The sequence below is a fragment of the Erithacus rubecula genome (assembly GCF_903797595.1).
Source record: "Erithacus rubecula genome assembly, contig: scaffold_217_arrow_ctg1, whole genome shotgun sequence".
Taxonomy (NCBI): Eukaryota; Metazoa; Chordata; class Aves; order Passeriformes; family Muscicapidae; genus Erithacus; species Erithacus rubecula.
The window spans coordinates 66,484-80,694 of NW_027636099.1; the positions used below are offsets into that span (position 1 = coordinate 66,484).

The following is a 14,211-nucleotide window of genomic DNA, read 5'->3' on the forward strand; positions in this document are numbered from 1 at the left end:
ATTAATAACATCACTAAAGATATACACCCAATAGTAGCTAATCCGTATACATTGTTGACAGCTGTGTCGGAAAGGTTTAAGTGGTTCACAGTGATTGATTTGAAAGATGCATTTTTCTGTATCCCCTTGGCACTTGAAAGTAGGAAATACTTTGCCTTTGAGTGGGAGAACCCAGACACGGGACGCAAGAAGCAGCTCACCTGGACGCGTCTACCACAAGGATTCAAAAACTCACCAACTATTTTTGGAAATCAATTGGCTCGAGAGTTAGAAGAATGGAAGACGACTCAGGTAAAAGAATCACCTTTCTTATATGTTCTCCTACAATATGTTGATGACATCTTTATAGCCTCCACAGAAAAGGATGTTTGCCTCAGACTCACTATTGGATTACTTAATATGCTGGGACAAGCTGGATACCTAGTATCGAAAGAAAAGGCTCAGCTGGTAAGAGCCCAAGTAATTTACCTAGGCTGCGAAATTTCACAAGGGGTGCGAAAGTTAGGAGTTAATCGAATACAAGCAATTTGCACCATACCCACACCACGAAATCCACAAGAGTTAAGATCCTTTTTGGGCATGGTAGGGTGGTGCCGCTTGTGGATCCCGGAATTTGGACTAAAAGCAAAACCCCTGTATGAGGCAGCCAAAAGCCCTGTGTTTCAGTGGGTACAAACGCAAGAAAAGGCATTCCAGAGTCTGAAACAAGCCTTAAAGAAAGCCCCAGCACTAGGATTGCCAGATCTTACAAAACCTTTTCAACTATACGTAAATGAGAGACAGAGACTGGCAATAGGGGTGCTTACCCAAAAACTGGGCTCATGGAAGCGCCCGGTGAGGTACTTCTCAAAGCAGCTAGACACTGTAAGTGCCGGATGGCCAGGTTGTCTTAGAGCTGTGGCAGCAACAGTGCTTCTAATTCGGAAAGCCAGAAAATTGACTCTGGGAAAAAGGATGAAAGTATTTGTTCCCCACATGGTCATTGCGGTTTTGGAACAAAAACGGGGGCATTGGCTCTCGTCAAGCCGCATGCTACAATACCAGGCACTTCTCCGAGAACAAGATGACATTGAATTAAAAATAACTAATCATCTCAACCCAGCAGAATTTCTTAAGAGCAGCAGCCAGGAAGAAGGAGGTGAATTGACACATGACTGCGTAGAAATCATTGAACAGGTGTATGCCAGCCAGAAGGACCTGAAAGACGAGCCTTTGGAGAATCCGGAATGGGAACTGTTTACAGATGGATCCAGCTTTGTGGAAAACGGAACCAGGTATGCGGGATATGCAGTAGTGACTTTGACGCAAATAATAGAAGCTTGAGCTTTAACCCCGGGAACTTCAGCCCAGAAAGCCGAGATACAAGCTCTGGTGAGAGCCTTAGAATTGAGTCAAGGGAAAAGAGTAAACATTTGTACTGATTCAAAATATGCCTTTGGAGTAATACATGTACATGGAGCACTATGGAAAGAAAGAGGACTGTTGAATTCTCAAGGATCAGAAATTAAGCACAAAGAACAAATATTAGCACTATTGGAAGCAGTGCATAAACCTCAGGCAGTGGCAGTGATGCATGTAAAAGGACATCAAAAGGAAGAGGGAAAAGCGTTCCAAGGAAACCAGTTGGCTGACAGAGTTGCCAAACAGGTTGCCCGAGAGGTATGGACACAATTAGTTTTATTGCCAGTGCGAATTAACCCTGCAACTTCTTTTCTTGAGCAGAAACCATGGTATACACATGAAGATGAGAAGCTTGCTCAATTTGTTCAAGCCCAGAAGAACGAAAAAGGATGGTATGTCACAGCTGAAGGTCAGGTTGTACTGCCAACAAAAGTAATGAAAACAATTTTAGAAATCGAACATAACAAGTGCCATTGGGGGGCAGATGCATTGGTACAATTTTTAAAACGTGAGGTGATTTCCAACCAGATGTTAACAATGGCAAAACAGATTAACGCCACGTGTCCCGTCTGTATTAAAAATAACCCAGTGACACGAAGGCAAATACAACTAGGAAAGTTACAAGTGGGGCTGCAACCAGGAGACTATTGGCAAATAGATTTCTCAGCTACCAAAAGCACAAGGGTACCGTTATTTACTGGTGTATGTGTGTACTTTTTCAAGGTGGCTGGAAGCTTTCCCATGCAGGACTAACCAGGCAAAGCAAGTAATTAAAACCTTACTACGAGAAATCATTCCTAGATTTGGGATCCCATTAGGAATGTCCTCAGATAGGGGACCTCACTTTGTAGCTGGAGTAGTCCAAGAGGTAGCCAGAGTATTAGGGATAGCTTGGGATCTCCATACACCCTGGAGACCACAATCTAGCGGCCAGGTAGAACGGATGAATCAGACGTTAAAAGGGCAGATTAAGAAAATTTGTCAGGAAGCAAAGATACAGTGGCCTCAGGCACTACCTCTAGCCTTGCTAAGAATCAGGATTAAACCCAGAGAAAAGATAGGAGTAAGTCCATACGAAATTTTGTATGGCAAGCCATATCATGCTGCAACTTACAAAGGGGACCCTCACTTAGTAGGAGATCAAGTATTGCTGAGTTACATTTTGTCTTTAAATAAAGTCCTTACAGCGCTGCGAGGAGCATTGCAGTGGAACCGGCCTCTGCCCTTGGAGAATCCTGTCCATGACATACAGCCAGGAAATCAAGTATATGTGAAGAACTGGAATACAGAACCCTTGAAAGAAGTATGGGGCGGTCCTCACCAAGTGATCATGACTACCTACACGGCAGTGAAAGTCCAAGGGATCGACAACTGGATTCACTACACTCGAATCAAGAAGGTCCCGTCAAGATGGGAAGTACAGCCTCTGTCAGCAACAAAGCTGGTGTTCAGGGCAAGGACTTAGTTCTTTTAACATTAGTCTGTATAATGCAGGTGGGAGAAGCATTTGTTAAAATTACAGTTCCGGAGCCAGATGTAACGGTGCCAGAAGGTGCGGGAATAAATTTAACCTGACTGTTTTTTGATAACCAGAGAGCTGGATTAAAAGAAGTAAAGGTAGCCTGGAGACAAATCACCACAGACGAAGTATTTACAGAAGGAATCGTGACATTTTTGGATATGGAACAGCAAAGAGGTAACACCACATTGACAATATCTCATATGCAAGCTGATCAGGTAGGACAATTCTCATGCATTGTGTGAATTAAAGAAAGCTTTGATTATGGGGACATAAATGTAGGTATTTTAAAGGAAAATAAAACCCGAAGAGGATACTCGGTGCAGGTAATACCAGTCAGTGCACGGGTAGATATGTGGAATAGATTGAGAGATACAAGCTTGGCATTACAGAGAAACCAGGAACAACAAAATTTAGTAGTAGGGTTAATTCGAGATTTTGGACAAATACAAAACGTATCAAAAATAACAGCATGTTTACCTCTGCCACAAGCTGCAGGGGAACCAATCCCTTAGGGAGTGATTCCAGTAGGAAATTTACCACTAATAAAAAGAGGTAAAAATGGAAGTTGTGAATTAAAATTACGAAATAAAATCGAAATTGAAGTAATATGAGAAAAGGTTGGAGAAACATTAAGAATATTAACCTATAAGGATTGTCTAATTAGCCATAGAAGGTTAGGACAAATTAGGGATTGGGAAATTCAATTAGCGGCAGGGGGAAAAGTAAAACCTGAAGATGCTGCTAAGTGGGAATGTTTTATACCACATTGGCAAAAGAAAAGAATACCTAAAAATGAAAGCTATTATGAAATGATATGCCAGAACTCGTCCTGGCAGGAATCCTCGTGGGACAGTTGGAAAACGGTATGGGGCCCCAGCATATTAGAACATTTTAGTTACATTGGACAAGTTAATTGGTGTGTCCAATGGACGGGAAGCAGAAATGCCACTCACATAGAAGTATCTCAAACCAGCACTTCTACAAAAACTTTGAGCGCCACAAAAGAAAATTGGAACTGCACCCAAATTCTCACCTGTGACACTCCAGAGAATCAAATTAGTTTGGCACCGGTCAAAATGCTTATAAAATGGGGTTGTGAGTGTAAAAACTTAACCATACAATTCCAGGAAGAGCTTTCCCGCAGGACCAGAAGGGTAAAACTTTGAGCTGTAAGGATACAACTATCAGGAGTCCAGGAAATTTAGTATGGATTATGGGACATGGACAATGGACAACACATTTACCGTTAGACGGGACTGTAACACAAATTACATTAGGGGTTTCCACATTATGTCCTTTTTGGAAACAGTCTAAATTAACGCAGAAAGAGATGCAGTCACGAGCAAAGAGAGAAACAAATAAAGTAGCAGAAGAACTAGGACAGGGAGATAAAGATGAATGGCATGAACACTCATCAAGAGTTAAATTTAGATGGGTACTGGAATCCTTGTTTGCACCAATTTCTACATATAGAAACCAGGAGATGCTGTACAAATTATTAGGACAAACTGAGAGGCTAGCTGCAGTTACAAAGAAAAGATTTAAGGATCTAAATTTACAATCGCAGGCAACAACAAGAATGACAATCCAAAATAGAATAGCATTAGATTTGCTTTTATTAAAAGAACATGGAGTCTGTGAATACCTCCAAGAAAAAGTTGATCATTGCTGCATACATATCCCAAATGTCACAGAAAAAGTAGAAAAGGACATAAGTCAATTGGAACAAATTGAAACAAAAGTGCATAAAGTCCAGGAGGAAGCTGAACATAACTGGGTAGGAGCACTGTTTAGCTCCCTAGGAATCCAAGTCTCTGGTTAAATATCATCAATTGTACAATATGTAATAATGATTGTATTAATTATTGTAGTATGCATGATTATGTATAAATGTCTTTTAGAAATGATTGCCAGAGAAGGAACTTATACTCGACGTGTTATGAGAGCACTGACCCGGAAGGAAGTAATCCTGCCAACTCAAAAAGAAGACTCACCATCCTACATAGAAACCACAACTTGAAGAATTGAGCATCCTTGCAGAAAATCTGAAAAATGCTCAAAAGGGGAGAGTTGATACCGAAATAATGAGAAAAAGGACTAATGTAGATATAGTAGTAGTCATGCTAAGGCTTAGAAAACTGCAGTTTTCGGACAGGCTCTGAGAACCTACCTTGTGAAACAATAGTGAAAAGAATTAGTAGAGCATATAGAACATTTAAAACTGTGAAAACAATAATCAAAGAATTTAGTAGAGCATATAGGACATCTAGAGACTTTCAAAATAAGGCTAAAGTATAATAATAAATAAAGGGTTCTGGTGATGGGCAAATATGCAAGGGGGATTAAGGAGGGTAGCCTATAGTTCTGAGTAGACAAGCATGCAGAATTTATAACTTTTAAGAATGATACCTGCAAGATTTATGTATCTGTATTGTTTTGAAGAATGTGTATTTCTGCCCGTAGACCACTTTGTAAAAAGGTATAAAAACCTGATGGAAAAAGGGAACTGTGGGATCCTGACTTTGGACGCTAGTCCGCAGGTTCCCCGGGCCCTGAATAAAGCACCACATAAACTAACTCTGTTAGTTTGTGTTCTGTTTGGGGCATCGGGCAACACTGTGGGCACCACGGCTGCACCTCCAGCTCCAGAGCAGATGTGAGAGATGGGAAGAGAGTCAAATAATTCCTGCTGGATTCTTTATTTTGTTTGCTTATGCAGGTGACTTGCATCCACTGGTAGAGGAAGTGTTTAATGTCAAATAACACTGGTAGAGTGAAAAGAATAATATTATTTAGCTGAAAAATTACTTCATGCATAATACACCATGAGGAAAAAAGGCACATATGATCAGAGGATCATCTGAATTTTTCAGAGGATGAGAGACTCGTTGATGTTCTAGTAGTCAAACTTGCTCAAATACTTTCCTCAGGGCTTCTTTTAGATGAGAGGTGAGCACTAGAGGCCTGAGCAGCCAGAGATCTCTGTCCCATCCTGGCCAATTTTGTCTGGAGAACCCTTGCATATTAGGAATTTTTCAGTATCAATTTTGGACATGGGCACTGGGTAGGACAGATGGTTCTTTTCCATTGGAAGGAAAGCACAGGGCTTCAGTACTTCAAGGGCTGATGAGAAGAAACCCTTGGCTTGCGAGAATCAGTCAAACTTGCCAGGTGGCCCCCGGGAGGACCAGACCAGCCAGATCTGTTCCATGACCTGTTGGTTCCACGAGGCCCCTCAGTGTCACCTTGCTTCTGCAGTGTCACAATGTCCCCTTGTTTCCTTGAGGCCCCACAATGTCACAATGGCCCCTTGGATCCATGGTACCCTGCAGTGTCACAATGGTCTCCATGGTTCCTTGATGTCCCCACAATGTCACCATGGTCTCTATAGGAATAAACTGAGCCCCAGTGTTGCAGGGGCAGATGAAGGGCAGTCATCAGATGCACTGAGACAGCCAGACTTGACTGTATTGGCAATTTTTTCTGGTAACCATCTCCGGATATATGGAATTTCAGAGGCGGAATACCAATTTTGGACATTAACGCCTGGAGGAGAAACAGTTCTTTCCCATAAGAAAGAAAGAATGGAACACTGGTGTTTCAGATGCAGATGGAAGGCGGCCATCAGAGGCTAAAGGCAGCCTGAATTCTGTCCTGGAAACTTTTGTTGGAAAGTAACCCTCGGATACACAAAATTTTGGAGGTGGAATCCCAATTTTGGCTATTACTGCATTGATAAGAGGGTTGGTTCTTTTCCATAGGAAGGAAAGCACCAAGCTGCAGTATTTCAAAGACAGAAAAAGAGAGAGGTGGCTCCTGAGAGGCCAAGCCAGCCAGACCATTTTGCCCTGGCAACTTTTGCCTGGGAGAAATTTTTTGGACATACAGAATTTGGGAGGCAGAATCCCAGTTCTGACCAAAGACACCTTGACAAGAACCATCGTTCTTTTCCATTTGAAGGAAAGCACTGAGCCCCAGTGTTTCAAAAGCAGGTGACTGGCAGCCTCCAAGAGGCCAAGGATAGCCAGACCTGTCTGTCGTGGCATCTTTCACTTGGAAGCAATCCATGGATGTACAGAGTTTTGGAGGTGAAATCGCAATTTTGGCCATGGGCACTGGGTCAAGGTGAATGTTTTTTTCATAGGAAAAAAAAGTGTGAAGCCCAAACACTTTGGAAGAAGATGAGGGGTGAGCACCATAGGCCAAGCCAGCGTGACCTGTCTCTCCTGGCATCTTTCATCTGGGGTAATCCTTGGACGCAGGAATTTTTGGAGGTGAAATATCAATTTTGGCCATGAGCGCCTGGCATGGAAGGAGAGTTCTTTTCATTAGGAAGGAAAGCAACGAACTCCCATGTTTCAAAAGGCAGATGAGAGCCAGCTGTCAGGAAGCCAAGGCCAGTCAGACTTGTCAGTCATGGTAGCTTTTGTCTTGGAGTTATCCTTGGATATAAGAAATTGTGGAAGTGGAATCCCAAATTTGGCCATGGATGCCTGGATGTCAAAAGTGGGTTTTTTTCCCCATAAGAAAGAAAAACACATGGGTCCCCGTGTTTCAAAGGCAGATGAGAAGTGACCTCTGGGTAGCCAAACCACCCAGATCTGCCTGTCCTGACAGATTTAATCTGGCAACAATCTTTGCATATAAGGAAATTAGGAGAAGGAATCCAAATTTTGGCCATGGCCACTTCAATGAGAAGGATGGTTCTTTTCCACAGGAAGGAAATCACACAGCCCCAGTACTTGAGGGGCTGATGAGCAACAGCCCTCGACATGCCAAGGTCAGCCAGACCTGACAGGTGGCACCCAGGAGGCCCAGCCAGCCAGCCAGACCTGTTTCGTGTTCCCTTGGTTCCATGGGGCCCCACAGTGTCCCAATGCTCTCCTTGCTTCCATGAGTCCCTCTAGTGTCACAATACTCTCCTTGATACAATATTCTCTTTGTCACAATGCTTTCCTTGCTTCTGCAGTGTCACCATGGACCCTGGGTTCCATGTGGCCCAGTTGCGTCACATAGTTCCTTGGTTCTACAGGCCTTGGTTCTACAGACCCCATGGTTTCATCACTGACCCTTGATTCCATGGGACTCCTGAGTTTCACAAAAGTCCCCCTGATTCCATGAGGCACCAGTGTCACCAGGGCTTCTTGGTTCCCTCAATTTCCACAGTGTCTCAACTTGGACCCACATTGTCACAACTGACCCATGGCTCCATGGGGCTTCACAGTGTCACCATGGTCACTGTCAGAGGCTGGATGAGATCAATGTCCCAGACACCTTGGGATGAGCTGTCAGACAGTCACACAGTGGGCTTGTGCTGACTCAGGCTCTGATTGCCTGAGCAATCACAAGTTCCACCTGGGGGAGGCCCACGAAGGCCCAGGGGCTCAAAACATGAAGTAGGTGCTGAGCCCATGGTCTGTACCCTGCCTTCTGCTGGGGTCTGTGTCTCACCCACACTGAAACCCAAGGAGTTGGTAGCCATGTGTGTGTCTTTCTATAGAGCTTCTGTCTTTATGTCTCTCTCTCTTCCCTCTTCTTCTAATGCTCTTGATATGGAAAAGTTTTGGGTACCTCAACAAATTAAGTGTTTAAAGGTTTCTAAGGTTAAATGGGTTAAGTTAATGAAATTCCTGCTATGGTGAATGTTTTGTGATGAATTGGATGTATTAAATCCTTTTCAAGAGATCCTTGATTTTCTATACTTTGCCAGTAAAGTTTTTGTGTTATTTTGAACTCTTGAGAATATCTGGCTGGGTTTTCTCTTGTGCACCAAACCTGAGTAAAGGAACCTTTGGTCACCCCCAGCATTTCAGTGTTCTGGGATGTTACAGCCCTGCAGGCTCACAATGGCCTCTTGTTTCCATGAGGCCCTGCTGTGTCACACTGGCCCTTGGCTCATAAGCATCTGGAGTGTTACAGTGATTTTGGGAATCAGGAATTGACACCAAAATTGTAGAGTGTATGTTTTATTGCCAGCTGGGACACATGGGCGGATATCTCCTCCAAACCATGTGTACCTGGTCAAGACAGGTTCCAGACATAAATACACATTAATCCCAGAAGCCCACATCTCTCTGCCCACCCATCTCTGCCTTCTCCCACTTTGGATTGTAATTAGCTGCCACACCTCCTGCTGTCATGTTCGGTGGTTCTTGGGATGAAGGCCGTATTTCTTCCTTGATGATTGCTGTTTGACCTCTGCTTCTGGGCAGGCAAAGTGCAGGTCTGGCTCTTCCTCAGGTTAACTTGTTCCCCTGAAAACCACTTGTCTGGTTCTGGCTGGTTTTTGGAGCCTCAGGTTTCTGCTTTGTCAGGCTTGGATAACACCTGGGTCTTGCTTTGCTGAGTTATCGCAATATATTTTATCTTAATGTTTTTTTTCCTGGCAACTAAGCTCCTGTGTGGTCTGTTGGATACTGTTTCTCCTATGTGATCTATTTCCCCTCCACATGCTTAAGCATATTATAGGCTTCTAAAATCCTGAATTTTCACAACCATATATGTTCCCCATCTCACAGATCCCAAGGGAGCAGCAGCAGTGCCTGGATCTGATCCCTGACTCTGGGGCAGGGCTGGATAAATGACTCCCACAGCAGCACCAGCAGCAGCAGCACATGAACCTGACTTTCAGCACAGCCCCTGCCACTCTCCCATCCTGTGTGCAGTGGTGTCACAGCAGGCTGGGGCACCTGGGAGCCCTCAACTGGAGGTTGTGCAGGAAACAGATTTGGGGACTCCCTGTCCATGTGGAACTTCCAGATGGAAAAGGCTGCTGTGAGCAGCAGCTCCAAGGACAGAGAAAGCTGGGGCTGGAGCTCTTGATCTGTGCCAGTTCCACAGTCCTGGGCAGCAGCCACCGAGCACAGGGGGAACAGAGGGCACAGCAAGAGGGACAAAACCAGTCAAGGTCAGAGACTGGGAAGAGCCAGAGCTGGGAGCAGGAGCAGCTGCTTCATTGCACCCTTGGAGAAAGCTCTTGGCTGGTTCAAAATACTGAAAGGTGGGAAGGGCAGAGAGGAGGCCACACCAAACAATGCTCCTGGTTCCACACCCTCCCCTCTCAGTGTCCCAGAAGGAACTGGATGAACTGTATTCTTCTCTCTGAGTCCTCTTGTTCCGCATGAGCAGCTGAGCACCAGGAGCTAAAGGAGCTGAGGCCTTAGGCCACAAGAGCTGAGCAAGAGGGAACTTTTGGACCAAAATAGTGCTGCCAACATGGACCTAGCTGAATCCAGCAGATGACATCCTGGAATTATCAAATCCTTTCTCTTGGAAAGGACCTCTGAGCACTCTGAGTCCAGCTGTTCATCCAGCACTGTCAAACTCAGCATGAAACCACGTCCCTGAAGTGACAAGGCCAGGACAGCAGACTCTGAGCCAAAGGTGACCTCTGGCTGAACGTCCCAACCAAAGGTTATCTTTGTATACACTCATTAGCAAAATATGCATGGTCATTTGTGATAGGTGTATGCACTCATTAATGAAACATATATTGACCTTTTTGAAATCTGACATCTGGCCATGTCCGGGGGTTTATGATCCAAGTCACCTCCCTTTGTTTCTTCTTGAGACTTGGCCAGCCCTTGGGAGGAACCCAAGAGGAGAATGAAACCAGAACGATGTCCAGTAAATGACACTGATTCTTGAACTTGGTGTCTGTGTCTCTGCTGATGACCCTGCTTATTAGTAAAACAAAGTTGGTGTAGTCTGGCTAGACCACCATAAAATGTTGCTTTTTGTATGAAAATGTGAGAAATCAGTCCTGTCTGAAATTCCCAGGTAGAGGGAAAACCTTCCCTAGAGTTTGCTGCCTCTGGAATGGGCTTAGGTCAGAGCATAATGACACCAATGTGGAAGTCAGCTGAAAGAAGCTGAACCACTGGATGCATTGAAATATGGGAAAATGAAAAAGAACTTGTGTGTGAGAAGATGAGGATGAATTTTATTAATAGCATCTCAAAAACAGCACCAACAGAGAGAATGACTACTGCCAAAATGCTCCTACATGGAGTGACAGAAAAGCTTTTGATCTTGAACTTGGATTTGTTTGTGCAAAGGATAGAGTAATATTATAATCAATAATTATATACATATATAATACCTATTATATATATATTACCTTTTATATATATATAATACCTCTTATATATATATAATACCTATTTTATATATATATATATATATATATATATATATATATATATGTGTATATATATATATATATACAATAAAAAGTTGTAATGGCACTGTCAAATAATGCTCCAAGTAGTAATTTTTTAGTTTCTCCTGCTCTGGGATGTAACACTTAATATTCTGCACAAAATTACTCTCCAGGACCCAAACATCACTGCTGAACTCTGTGAGATCATATACAATGAATGAAAGAGGAAAGGATGAATTTGGCAGTTTTAACAGGGTTTGCTGACACGAGGATGTGGAATGCTTTGCCTGTTCCTGTGAAAAATAAAGTGAGTAAGACTGCTGGGTTTTTTCATACACCAGACCATCCACAAGCTTCAGCATTAATTGAACAGATGAAGGGGTTGTTAAATAAGAAGTTGAAAAAATTAGGAGATGAGAAGATGTCACAATGAAAACGCATCCCCCCAATGTGCTCCATACCCTCAACAACTGCTCCACTGGAGAAATGGAAACCCCTTGGATGTGCATGGCTGCACTCAATTTGCAAATACAACCATGGACAGTGAGACTTGGACTTCCTGAGAAATTATTCTGGGTGTGATGGCCCCTGACAGGGCCCCCCCCAGAGGCTGCAGGGCTGGACCTTTATGCATTAGAATTAGTTATGGTAAATCAGAAACAAATGATAGTTATCAATACCAGAACAGCGATTCAGATTCCTCCAGGACACTTTGGTTTGATAAATGCTCACTCGAGTTTGGCTTTGAAGTGTTCATGTCTTGGTAGAAGTAATCAGTGCAGATTATCACAGGGAAATTAAAATAATTCTGTTAAACAATAGTGAAGAATTGGATTATTCAACCCTATGGCAGGGAAGCACAATTATAGGTATTGCAGTTTATAAAACAGCTGTGAAAAAAGGACATCCACATTAAATCACTGCTGTTCATGGAGATAAAGGGTTTGGATGCACCAGTCCTAATTATGGATCCAGAGGTCAAATGGGCCTCCAGAGGCAGTTGAAGGAACAGCTCTGGGGAAAGACAACACTGTCTGAATACTGAAACCTGGCTGAGAAAGATGGGAATGTATCCCTGAAGCAAAGTGTCTGTGTGAGAACAAGTGGATGTTATGGGATATTGTTTTACAGATCCTGTAGGACCAAATCTCCCTGTTTGCCCCAACAGCTCTTTGGAAAATGCTCTGATCCAGGGGCTCCATGTGAAGGTTGATGTGACACTGAGGCACTTCCACAGGAATTCCAACCAGGAGCCTGGGTGCCCTCAGGAACTGGGACCAGGCACCTCCCCAGCCAAGGGGAAAGGACCCAACAAGCCTTGTCACCCACAAACAGCACAGGAAAGCTGAACAGCAAAGGACCCTGGGGATATTATTCTGGAATTAAACAGGTGTCAGCTCTGTGGACAACAGAATTATTGCTCCTAACATAAATGAGAATGAGGAAAAAGGATTTAAAAACCATGTCACTAAACTACTACTGATGCCTGCAAATTTTATCTTGAGAGTCAGCCAGAATCTTTGTTTGCCAGAAACATCTCTAGAGTTTTATCAAGGATCATTCATGAAGATGGTCATGAAAATGTCAAGATAAAAGCAGCCAAAATATTCAATCTAACAAAATGCTGGATATGTCCTCAACCAGAGGGAAATCAAGGCATAGCCATGGTTTGTCATGGTTTGACATGTTTGTCATGGTTTGCTTTTTTTAAAATGAGCTCCGTGGTGCATATGGTGCTGAGCCCTTGAATCTCATGGCCTGAGAGGAGATGGCACAAACCTTTCCAGGAGTCCAAGTCAGAAGAAAAACCCAAAGTGTCTCAAAGCATTAATGGGTCCCACTGAGGTCCATCCCCTACAAAGGCTCCTCATGGACTCCTTGGAGGAAAGAACTGGAGGCCATGATTGCCCAAAAACCTCACAGAGACTCAGAGAAGAAAGGAAAAAGGAAAGTACCTTAAAAAAGCTGGAGTACCTTGAAGTATTAATGAGCCCCACTGAGTGTTGTTACTGAGAAGGGCGCTCAAGAGGCTAATTAAAGCAGAAAATTGGAGGCCGTGATTGCACAAAGCTCTCAGAGACTCCAAGGCAAAAGCAAAACCCAAAGTCCTTTGAAAAACCCGCAGTCCCTGGGAGCATGAAGGAGCCCTCAGGGCCATACCTGACCAAGGCTCCCCAGGGACTGGTCCCAGCAGATCCCTGAGACCACTGGGATGTGGGGGGGATGCTGAGGGCAGCACAAGGGGTGACAGTGCCCAGCCTTGCTGGGGCTGTGCCAGGAGGCCCCAGTGGCTCAGGACAAGGTGTCTCCTCAGAGCCCTTGGTGGCACAGACCCTGCTGTGCCCCAGGACACCAAGACGTGGTTTCTCTTTTTCCCCACCTGTCATCTCTGCCTCCAGTTCTCTGCTCTGATTGAGGTATGGGGACACTTTCTCACTAAGGTTCCTCCCTGGGACCCATTAAAACTTTAGGAAACTTTTATTTGATTGATTTTGACTTGGAGTTCTTGAGAGGTTTCCTAACAAACCATGGTTGTGCCTTGATTTCCCTCTGGTCTGGTGCCGTTCATTAGGAATGTTTCTTAAAATAGTTATGGAAAAATATTTCTAAGTGTATCTTAAAAATATTCATTCGTATTTTAAAGGGTGTATTTTATTGCTGTTCTCTTTAAAGCAGAGGTGATTGCAGCATTCTGTGATTGATACTGATACAGGGTCTCTTCCCAGGAGATCTGGCCTGCTCAGACAAGCTGTGCCTTGAGGTCTGACCCAGTGTGGACAATCTTGCTCCACATTCCCCAACCCCATCCTGTCTTTCCTCACTCACCTGTGTCCTGCTTTGCTTGGAGAGCTGCCTCCATTCAAGCAAACAGGATTTTCCCAACTTTTTTTTACTTTTGAAGCAATCTAAAACTCCTGATTTTCCCTATGGAAAACACACACACTTCTCAGGTGTGTGCCAGCCCAAGGTGCCACCAAGGAGGTTCAGGCTGGGGATCGGGGCCTCGGGTGGTGCCTGGTGCCGGCGCCATCTTTCCTTTGTGCCTCAAACTCCCATCATGCCTCGCAGCCTCATAGAGCCCCATTGGAGCTGGGACTACAATACCCATCACTCCCCGAGATCCACA

General features: G+C 44.0%; 1 long non-coding RNA gene across 1 annotated transcript in view; it reads right to left on the reverse strand.

Moving 5' to 3' along the window:
• Window positions 1–1,725: 1,725 nt before the first annotated feature.
• The window catches only part of LOC306815769, a 95,673-nt gene continuing 83,187 nt past the window's right edge, over window positions 1,726–14,211 (reverse strand). Inside the window, exon 3 of the long non-coding RNA XR_013777464.1 lies at window positions 1,726–1,821. This is a non-coding gene — a long non-coding RNA (uncharacterized lncRNA). The remainder of the gene's footprint in view (window positions 1,822–14,211) is intronic.